Source organism: Arvicanthis niloticus, chromosome 12, assembly GCF_011762505.2.
Source record: "Arvicanthis niloticus isolate mArvNil1 chromosome 12, mArvNil1.pat.X, whole genome shotgun sequence".
NCBI classification, from domain to species: domain Eukaryota; kingdom Metazoa; phylum Chordata; class Mammalia; order Rodentia; family Muridae; genus Arvicanthis; species Arvicanthis niloticus.
The window spans coordinates 12,183,636-12,194,854 of NC_047669.1; the positions used below are offsets into that span (position 1 = coordinate 12,183,636).

General features: G+C 40.8%; 1 long non-coding RNA gene across 1 annotated transcript; it reads left to right on the plus strand.

Moving 5' to 3' along the window:
• The first annotated feature begins 274 nt into the window (after positions 1-274).
• On the plus strand, positions 275-8,171 carry LOC143444024 (uncharacterized). Its single transcript, XR_013113506.1, has 3 exons — positions 275-406; positions 595-1,317; positions 8,042-8,171. It is a non-coding gene; the product is annotated as an uncharacterized LOC143444024 (long non-coding RNA).
• The last annotated feature ends 3,048 nt before the right edge of the window (positions 8,172-11,219 follow it).

Consider the following 11,219-nt stretch of genomic DNA (forward strand, 5'->3'; position numbering starts at 1 on the left):
TGTGGTTGATATTTTCTTGATATTTGTCATCCTCAGTAGCTTTACTGTGCAGCTACCTTGATGTACTTCTGAATTTATAGCTTTTTTTTTTTTAAAACCAATTAGTTCTCCCACCCCCTCCCACTGAATGTACCACTAAAACATCTAACATAGAATTTTGTGAAAATGAGCAGAAAATGTAAGGTGATTCAAGGAGGACCAATAAGCTCTCCTTTAAGTCACCATGAAACCCAGATAATGCAGTTGCCCTCTTCTCAAGGAAACTGTCCTTGTCCTCCCAGACTTTTCCATGGCCATGCCCAAATCTGCTCCAACAGCGCCCTCTGCTGGATGACATCAAGACCCCGACAGCCTCAGCCATCTTGGAAGTAGAGCCAACTGGAGTTCTGAGAGGATAAAAAGAAAGGTTGGAGGGAAACGGGGTTGGTACTTTGTGTGGGGAAGGGAAGATATTTGAGGGGAAAGGGAGAGGGGGAGGGGAGATTACCATACTGGGAAGCTCTGAGCCACCTCTGTTTGAACACTATCCTAAAATAAGCTGCATTCAATCCATGTGGTCCTTCCTTACAACTCGACTCTCCATTTCTATTTCAGTGCGTTAACTCAGTACTAAACGATCATCGCATGGTTTAAAAGAAAAGAAGCAGATGCAGAGACTCACAGCCAAACCTCAGGCAGAGCTCGGGATGACTTGTGGAAGAGTCGGGGATAGAATTGGACAAGCTGGAGGGGTCAAGTACACTACAAGAAAATCTACAGAGTCAACTAACCCGGGATCAGGGGAGTTCACAGAGCCTGGGCCACCTACCAGGGAGCATGCAGGAGCTGGACCTAGATCCCCTACAAATGTGCAGCTTGATCTTTATGTTTGTCCCCTAACAAAAGGAGCTGGGCCTGTCTCCATCTGCCATTGGATCTCCTTCCCCCTACCTGGACTCCCTGGTTGAGCCTCAGTGGAAATGGATGTGCCTAGTCCTGCTGGGACTAGATGATCCAGGGTGGGGTGGTGGTAACTAGGGGGAGGGCTCCCCTTTGGGGACAATGGGGAAGGGATTTGTAAGAGTGAGACTGGGAGGAGAGTAGACAGGAGGCTCTGATCCGGGTGTAAAATGAAACAAGAAAGAAAAGAAGGATCAAACGGAAGGATAAATGAAGAATCTCCCTGGGTATTGATGCTTCCTTGATAGATCACAAACAATAATTTCATAAAATAGCTCAAATTCTATGTTCAGATTTTCTTATTCTTTCAGGTAAACTCTGTCAGCTTGTCATTGCCTACCACGCGGATTGAACATTTTTGGAATTCAAGGCATATTTGTAAGTTCAGTGACTCATTACTGTGCTTGCATTTCATTTAGTATATTTAATTAGTATATTTATTCCAAAGAAGACCATAACTTCAACAAACTTTTTAGAAGAAGAAAATACATTAGTAAACTTTAAAAATATATTTGAATATCTAAGTCATGTTTTAAATTAAGCATGTCTGGGTAAATAATCTCTCTCTCTCTCTCTCTCTCTCTCTCTCTCTCTCTCTCTCTCTCTCTCTCTCTCTCTGTGTGTGTGTGTGTGCGTGTGTGATTTTGACTAAGGAGAAGGCCTCCCTTAAATAGTCTTTTGAAGGCAAGCTGTTGATAGATTGAATTCTCTCTTTAACATTACTGTTAGTGTGAACTTTTTCTTTGGGAGGAGTTTGCTTGCTACAAAAATATGGAATTGGAGAGTTTATAATCTTTAAAGTGCTATGTCATGTTCATTATATTTGCAAGTGGTATAGATGCGACTTAATGTAGTCCTCAGAGTAGAGGCTGTAGTTGCAGTGGTGGCTTCATAAGGAGAGGAACAGAGAGATTTTAGCTTGGCAGTCTTTCTCTGTCACATCATGTGATGTGCAGGGCTACCTTGGGAACTCCATCAATAAGAGGGTCCTCAGCACACTTGGACTTTGCACTTCTCCACCCCCAGACTGTGAGAAATACACTTATTTTCTTTGAAAGTAACCTAGACTATGGAAATCAGTTAAAGAAACAAAAAACAGATTAGTAGCAGGAAGAGACTTCAGAGCGCCACTAGAAACTGCTGCTGACATTGTCATAAAGCATGGAAGAAATTCCTATCTCAGACTCTGTCCCAGCTCATTGTATCCTTAAGAGACCTAGAAATAGGCCATTCAGATCCTTCCCTACACTGACCTCCACTCTGTTTACACAGGGGCTGGCCAGATGTTAGAGAAAGAAAGCAAACACTTGCAGCTGTTATCAGCAAGAGGGTGGAGCACATGAGGTTCCCAAGTTTTCATCCAACACATCAGAACACATTTAATTTTTACTGCTTTTGGGTTAACTGTCTTCCTTGTCCTTAACTCTTAGTATCGAAGCTTGCATTGAGAGATGCAAAGGGACTCTTGAGCTAACTTTTAGCCCATGCCCAAGGCCAGTTGTTTTCTATATCCTTGGGGGAAATCTCTCTTCATCTCTGGTTCCCATTCCTTCGAGAATGATGGTTCTTTGTAGCCAGGAGAGTTTAGAAGTATGCAAGAGTCAGTGTTTTGTGGCGAGTGCATGGACTTTGGAATTATGTAATGTCTAGTTTTGATCCCATCCTAGCCATCCACTGACCATGTGATTTTGGGTTACACAGGCTGGAGTCTTATTACATTGCTTATTTATTGAATTAAACTCCTATCTTGCAGCTGCAGGAATGGGGTACTACTTCCCTTCCACTCTTGTGCAGAGGGTGCGGTTAATGATTAACCATTTCCACTGAGACACTGCAATAGGAGATAGATTGAAATGACGTTCAAGGAAAAGACACAGAAAGTTAGGAAATCTTTCTTAGAAATCTATGGAAACGGAAAAGTTTATAACAGACGTTAAGGGTGGCACTGCTTGCCAGTATAGACGACCCTTGTTTTCTCACAGCTAATACAAGCCTTGAATTCTTTTCTTCAAGAAGAGGCACACAAAAAGTCTGACCTCTAGTGGTCCCTGCCTTTGTGTTGGACCAAAGAGGAAAAGGCCAAGAATATAAGAACAATCAAAATGTCACTCACAAACTGAAAAACTATGTTACAAATTTCCAAGTTAAACTAACCGGTAGTTGTGTTTTCATTGTTTTGTAACCGAAGCTGGCCTGGAACTTACTCTCTAGCTAAGGATGACTCTGGATTCCTGATCCTGCTGCTTCAGCCACCAAGGTTCTGAAGTTACAGGCATGGACCACTACGAGTGCCTGCCAGGCTGCCTCATTTTATTAGAATTTAGGACAAATTGTTAGACATGTTGCTCCAATACTCGTGAGTTTGCAGCAAAGCTTAAGATGTGACCCAGGAGTTTTGCAGGTGCTCTGAGTTCCAAATCCCAACATCTTTCAGCATCTGTCACATGGAGTCAGCTTCTTGTTGACATAGAGAAAGCAAGTAACCACTGGGTGTATTTCAAGGAGAGTGTTTCCTTAATATGGAGAGTCAAACATCAAAGTGACATCCAAGACTGCTTTCCTCAATGCCTCCTGAGGCCTGGCCCCTTGAGACTTTGATCTCTGTCTCTTTTCTCCCGGCAGGTCTGTGTTAACAGGCATTTCACACAGACCCCTGTCCTCTTGACACCATGTAAACTTTGCCTCAGAGCCAGAGCTTTGAAGCCATCAGTTAAGGTTTGTTCACTTTAGCAAACCGTCATAGTCATGCAAAACCTGGAACCCGAGATCCGTGTTCAGTGTCTTAAGAAGTGCAGGAGCAAAGGAGGTCATTACCAACATTATACTTTCTTTTTCTTTCTTTTTTTGTAACTTTATTTTTCAACTGGCTTACACGGGATTTGATTTCATCATGACGTCTTCAAACACAATTTGTTTTGCTGATTCCCCTTTTCTCTTCTCCCCCATTTGTCCTGGCCCTCCTTTGTACCCTTCCACCCACTGCCACCATTTCTCTTGTGCTTTAGTGTCATGTGTGCCCTTCTCCTTCTTCAATACTCTTTCCCCCTGTACTGTGGTCTTCTTTGACATTCTATAGCCAGTACACTCTACCTATCCCCACTCATAGAAGCATTATAAACTAGGATACACATATGTGAAAGGACATGCAATGTTCCCTTTCTTATATCTGAGTTACTGTCCCTCACAGTACTTTCCAACTTCATCCATTGCCTGCAAATTTGATGAATTCATTTTCCTTAATGGCCAAGTAGAATTCCGTTGTGTATATGAGTCACAGATCCTACGAATCTGCTTCCTCGTGGTTGTGCATAGAGGAGGAATGCGCATGGAGTGTAGGTATCTCTGCGGCAGGATATGAGGTCCTTCAAGTTACATGTCAATGAGTCATACAGGTAGAGCATATGGTAATTATATTTTTAATTACTTGAGAACCCTCACATTGATTTTCATATGGGTGATACAATGTTATACTCCTACCAGCAGGGATAAGATTTCTCTTTTCCCTGCATCCTTGACAGCGTTCGTTGGTTTTTTTTTTTTTTTTTTTTTTTTTTGATTTTAGCTATTCTAATGGAATTTCAAAGTGATTTTAATCTACATTTGCCTGGTGGCTAAAGATGTGGTATACTTTTTAAAACATGCACTGTCCATTTGTATTTCCTCTTTTGAGAACTGGCTGTTCATTTTATAAGCTCAATTATAGATGAGGGGAGGGTTTTGTTGTCTAATTTTGCAGGTTGTCCCTATATTCTAGATATCAACCCCTTGTCTTGTGTGGTTGGCAAATGTTTTCTGTAAGCCGTAAAGCTTCTACCATGCAGAGCCTTTGGCTTCATGTGGTCACATTTGTTGAATCTTAGGCCTATTTCCTGTGCTACTGAGGCTCTGTTCAAAAAGGTCTAGCCCTTATGTATAACTTGAAATATATTCTTTATGCATTTCTCTTGTGGTTCAGCATTTCAGGTTTTATATTAAGATTTCTAGGCCACCTTAACTGATTTGTGCAGAGTGAGAGACGTGGGTCTCAGTTCATTGCTTTGCACGTGGAATGGGTTATCTTTCTTCTTGCGGATATTTTTGGCACACTTATCAGAAACCTAGGTTATCACTAAGATGTGGTAGTGCACGCCTTTATCCCAGAGCTGAAGTGGAAGAGACAGGAGAATCTTTGTGAGTTTTCAAGGCTGGCCTGGTATATTGAATGAATTCCAGGACAACTAGGGCTATGCTGTGAGACTCTGTCTTAAAACCAAACCAAACCAAACCAAACCAAACCAAACCAAACCAAACCAAACCAAACCAAAAGCAAAAGAAACCTATGTTATCATAGCTGGGCAGGTTTCTTTCTTGGGTTCTCTATAGTTTCCCTGGTCTACATGCCTGATTCTGTGCCAGTATTGTACTGTCTTTATCAAGATACTCACATGCTGCTTTTCATGTCTTTTTGATAATGTGTGCTACAGAAATGACTGTAGTGAGATGCTCATAGCAGCAGCATCCCACAGTCCCACTAAGCACTCCCTAGGCATCAGTAACAGGGGCATTGTTTTATTGTGATATTTTGGCCAAGTTATCATTTGGTGGTTACTACTGGTTGTTTATGCAGTTGTGAAAATTATAATTATGGATTGTGGCAATAAGGAAAGATGATCACTGTAATATATTAAGTGTAGAAAGCAAGTTATAAAATGGAGTGAATGCCATGACAAAGTGAATGAGCATGTGAAATTGATGAGGTGGATTTTCATATTCCACCAACATTGCATTATTTGATATAATTATTGTAAATCTTCCCATACTCAATGACTTGTTTGTTATCTCTGGAATACTTTGAAATGTCTGTGGGTTGACTTTGAGTTGCCACCTCCGAGAGGAGTGAAATTCATCAAGAGTACACTACTGATGGTCTCCGAGAGATGTGCCATAGAGGTCATCAAGATGTATAATACTACTTAGCAGAAATTTGACCTTGAATAAATTATTTACCCATATCATGTGTCTACTGCAAAATATGATGATTGAAGAAACCATGCCTTCTGTTTGTTCTAAGCTTTAAATTCGATAAATGCAGTGCATGACACAAAGCATGCACTCAGTAATGTTAGCTCCTACTGTTAGAATGAGTTTGAACCTGGGTTGGAATTCAGGCTGTGTGACTTCCCCACAGGGGCAAGTTCTATCCTACTTCATTAAAGGTCTTTCATCTTGATCCATGCTTGCATCCTTTGCTTTGCTGAGAACTGGGTGAGGAAATGCCATTCCAAGAGTATCAAAGACAATATTTAGCCAAGTCTCACTTACCATGTGGCCAATAGTGCGTAGTGTTAACAGGACCACACAACAACACTGTCAGGTATGTATTAAGGAAAGGGCACTAACTAATTTGAAAATATGACTTAAACCCCTCCTTCCTACTTACAAAAGCTTATACCTTACAAGCTCATTTGTTCATGTTCTTCATTTGTTTTTGTGAATCCAAGCTTCCTTTCCTTTTGGCATTTTACATTTATTTATGTTGTTTGCATGTGCGTGTCTGTGTTCTTGCATGCATATGTGTACACTACAGCATGTTTGTAGAGCTCAGAGGACACTCTTATGACTTAGTTCTCTCCTAATGCGAATTCTAAAGGCTGTCAGTCTTGGCAGCAAGTGTCTTTGGCCAATGAGCCATCTTGCCAGCCCCTCAGGCTCCTTATTGAATTACTGGAATGATTCTTTGTGAGAAATCTTTGTGAAAGCATGATGTGAGTTACTGCATTCAAAGGGAACAACAATTCAAGGTGATGATTCTGTGTTTTCAAGTTATTTCCTTTCCAAGCATACGGAGTCTGTTCCAGGTGCCAGTCTTTCTATCTCCATGGCTGCCTTAACTTCCTTTATTCAGAGAGGGTACAGGCAGGCTGAGCCGTACTCTTCACAACATGGAGATGGCACCAAGGCTTCAATCACAACCATTTGGATGCCGTCCACAAATGACTCTTCTGCTGTTTCATTATAACTGGAAGTGTTTGGATCAAAAGGCCCAATTCACCCAACTGGATCCAAACTCATTCAGTTTAATTTATCTCAACTGAAGAACTTTTTCTTGAACGTTTAGTTTGTGCCATCCACTGTGCTACTTGGTTCTGTAAGAGCTAACAGAGAAGGGCAGGAGCCAGGGAATTTAAATATCGATGAGAAAGAGGAAATTATGCTGGGACACGGAATGGGGACACTATCTCCAGAGAATCTAGGGTACTCTTTAAAATCTCTCTTGCCTGTTTATGGAATGAAATCTTCTCTGGCCAAGAGCAGATAGGGAATCTCTGGGAACCACAGGGCCCAGGTGGGTGAAGAGCTGAAACAGAGATATTCTAGATCCCCAAGAAGTCAATGGGCCAAGGCTGGCCTGTTGGCCTCAAATCTCTTCTCAACTAGTATAGCCAGCAATCTTCAGCTGCCCGTGTATGCTAAGATAAAGTCAGTGGCTTTTCATGTCTTATTTCTGTAATTTCCAACCCCTCCACCTTGGTAGACACTTTAAAGAAGACCTGCATATGGGTGTGAGATATTCATCTTTTGGCCGTCTCACAGAGAAAGATAAATTGGAGAGTCCAAAACCTTAGCTTGTCTTGTTTAGGAATTTCTAGTGTCCTGTTCCCTTACGAAAAGTAGTATAAGGTGGCTCAGCGTGAAGAGTCATGCTCTTGCCTGCTCAGTCGTCATAATACATGGACTCTGGAAATGCCTTGTGGGCAAATTGTTCCCTCACACAACACCGTTGATGCTACACCATTAAAAAGACTTGCATATTAAAACTTGAAGCATGTGTAAGTACCTCATAATTAACTGCTGTCTATTTAACCAGACAGCTCTAGCAAGTTAATTTGATGTCTGTTATGAGACTTAATAATTGTCAGTGATTTTAAAAAAAAAAAACAATTTACTGGTATAATCATTAACTACTCCTAGATTATCTTGTCAAATTGATAATTAAATATCTCAAAAATGCATTACAGAGTCAGTATATTAATAGGAATGTAATTGAGTAATGTTTGCTTATGTAATCTAGAGTTCATTACCTGTACACTTATTTATCTTTTCTACTCTTATTAAATCTTAGAAGCCTCTTCAGAATCAACAGAAAACCAAGAGTCAATATATGTCTTATCAGATCCGAAGAAGTGACTTGACTAAGATGCTGTGAAATGAACATGAGTTCTTCATATGTGGAGCTGGAGGAGAATTTATTCCTATTTCCTATGGGATTACTGCTTGGAAAAGTCTCTTCCCCACCTGCCATTTCTCTTTGAATCCCTCTTCCACCCTCCCTCTTCTCTTCCTTCCCTCTTTCTCCTTCCCTTCTGCCCTCTTTTTCATTTTCATCCCCCTCCTTCCTTCTCTCCTTCTCTCCTCTTTCACACTTTCTCTTTTTAATTTAGTGTTTAGCCATCTGCTGCATAAGCCAGTGAGGTCTGTAGGCATGATTATTGTCTAATGCAATGAAGGAAAATGAGCTAGTGACTTTTCTGTTATTTTAGCAAATAGCTGAGATATAGCAACTCAAAAAGAGAAAAATGTGTATTTTGCTTCATGGATTCAGAACTTTCAGTCCAGAGCCAGTGGTCTATTTCCCTTGGGACCTGTGGCCAAGCATTATATTATGGTGGGACTACTTAGCTGAAGAAACTGCTCACCTCCTGGTGACTGGGAAGCAGAGAGCAAGGATAGACCACCATCTCGCAAACCTTGCGTCATCCTTTCAGAAGAACTCCCACCAGGCCTCTAAAAATTTCCACTATCTTCTAATAGCACTAAGTTGAGGACCAACCCTTTACTGTATATGCTTTAGGGAGGACATTCTAAATCTGAATTATAGCAGAGAGTAAAATCACTGGAACGCAACATGCTTACTTCTACTCTAGAGACATTCAGTAAAGACCTAAGGGAACACACAGTCAGCAAACATGCCAGCAAATACCAAGTAGGAGTTTGCAAGGGAGAGAAATGGTAAACATGGAATTCTGGGTCTAGAATATGTGGCAGCTCAGAGACAAGGAACAACATAACATCTACTACTCAGGAGTAAGACAAAAAGGATGAAGTTTACACTGCACAGTGATCTACTCCCAGCTACATTTCTGAAAGCCTACCTTGTAAGACAGAGTAGGGATTTAGTAGCTCCTACAACTACAATGTCCCGGAGCTTGCCTCAATACCCTTGAGTGTTATCTATTCAAATTGTGGAGGGGTTGGCTTTTCAAATCCAGCCACTCCTGCTGTTCCTCATCACATGACCAGAGGTTGCAGATTGTACTGGGTTTCTGCTTCGCTGACCCAGGAATAATCTTCAGACATGTCAGGTCACTTATCTAAATTTTGAGGTCAATACATTGGATCACAACACGTTTCAACCTGGGCATACTCCAAAGAGGCATACATTGTTTGATTTAGTTATTTCTAGAAATCTTACTCTACCTTGGGAAGACAGAAATCAAACTTAAGGATACTTATGTCACATTAATAGCCCTGGATGGAACTTAGAAAGGAACGTGTCTTAAATCAGTACTGAGTTTCCAAGGCTTTATACAGAATCTAGCCATTTGTATTCTACTTATCTTTTGTGACCACTGAGACATACATGTCAGCTGTAATCATTTTTGTCTCTTACCAAATGACAATTACAATGAAAGTCATTGCTTGCTTGGAGTTTTCCCTGGCTAGATGGTTGGGTATCTTCTGGTGAAACAAAATAAAAAGAAGAGTAGCAGTTGAAATTAAGAGGCACATGCCATGAACCCCAGCATATTGGAGGCTGGGCATCACAGATTTTAGGCTAGCCTGAATATATGGTGACTTCTGGAATAGCCTGGGTTACATAGCATGATCCTGCCTCAGAAAACCAAGGATTTCAAGTACAATGCTTTTCTCATATAAACAAGGCCCTGGGTTCAGTTCCCAGCATCATAAAACAAACAAACAAAAACATAAAACAAAATCACATTTCAGAATTTAAAGCCATGTTGGCTATAAGTAGTAGGTGGAACAATGCCAGAGTCTCTGAAGACTTTTCACAATGCCTGGACACCAGTCCCGTAGACTAACAGGGATTGTATGGGCACAGCTTTTTTTTGCCCTTGAAAACAGTATGGTGCATTTCACATTTCTGATACCTATGGGCTGTCTGAACCAGGCATCCTTAAGCAATATTAACTGGGTCCAGCAGTGTTTTAAGTTGCTGTTTAATTATCAAAATGATCACAGTAGATGCTTAAATTATACAAAGGTAAGGGCAGCATAAACCAGTGGCTAAGTAGGGCTGAAGTTATATTCTCTAAATGCAGAAGCAGAATGTATTTAGATATAAGTACAAAGTACACGATTTTGGAGAAAAAAAACTTTGTAAAATGCAAAGTCTTTACAATACTATCCTGAGACATCTTTGTAAGTGTTTGCACATTTGGCTAGTAAATAAATCAGCTTACTAAGGCTTTGGGCCACAATGCTAGGGGACATGCCATTAAGGTTAGATGTTAGTGAGGTCTTGGCATGAATCTAATCATCTTCTTTAGCCACATGACCTTCTCTCTTAGTGGCTAAGTGTTCACATGTAAGGTAGGTATAATAGTCCCTAACCACTCATTTCAGCTGTCTGTTGAGAGGACCAATGAGACAATGGATACAAAATATCTTGAAAACACACATAATGTTTTAGAGGAATGTGAGGGGTGGTATTATTAGTGTGAAAAAGCTGGCTGTAAGTTCAGAGGAGAATATTTGTGCATTCATGGTGTATAGATGCACATCTTCTCCAGGCTCCTGGGAAATGACCAGCAGGCTTAGAGATTTCTAATCTCTGACAAGTGGAGGTGCTTATCCTAGTTGTCTGATACGCTCTCTACAACTTTCATTAACCTGTAAGCTCTGTGAAAACAAGGATCATGATTTTTGGGGCAATGTGGCACAGTATTAAAATGTAAAGGGGTTAAAGATGTGCAAGATTCCTAATAAGCCACTGTGTGAGGTTTGGAAAATTATTATCAGTAGGTCGTATCTTTTTATCTGTAGCATGAGGTAACAAATATGACCTTTTGTAGTGGGGCTAAAAGATTGGAAAGGTAGAATACATCAAATATGGCACATGGAAAGTGCCCAAGGAATACTGGATGTTTAACAGCATTGCCATGGCAACTGTGTGCTTCCTGTCTCTGGCATCTAGAATGTTGAGTATATCATTCTTTCTCAGTACGATAGTGAAGGGACATAAAAGCCAGTTTCTGTCCCAGAAGATGCTTACACTA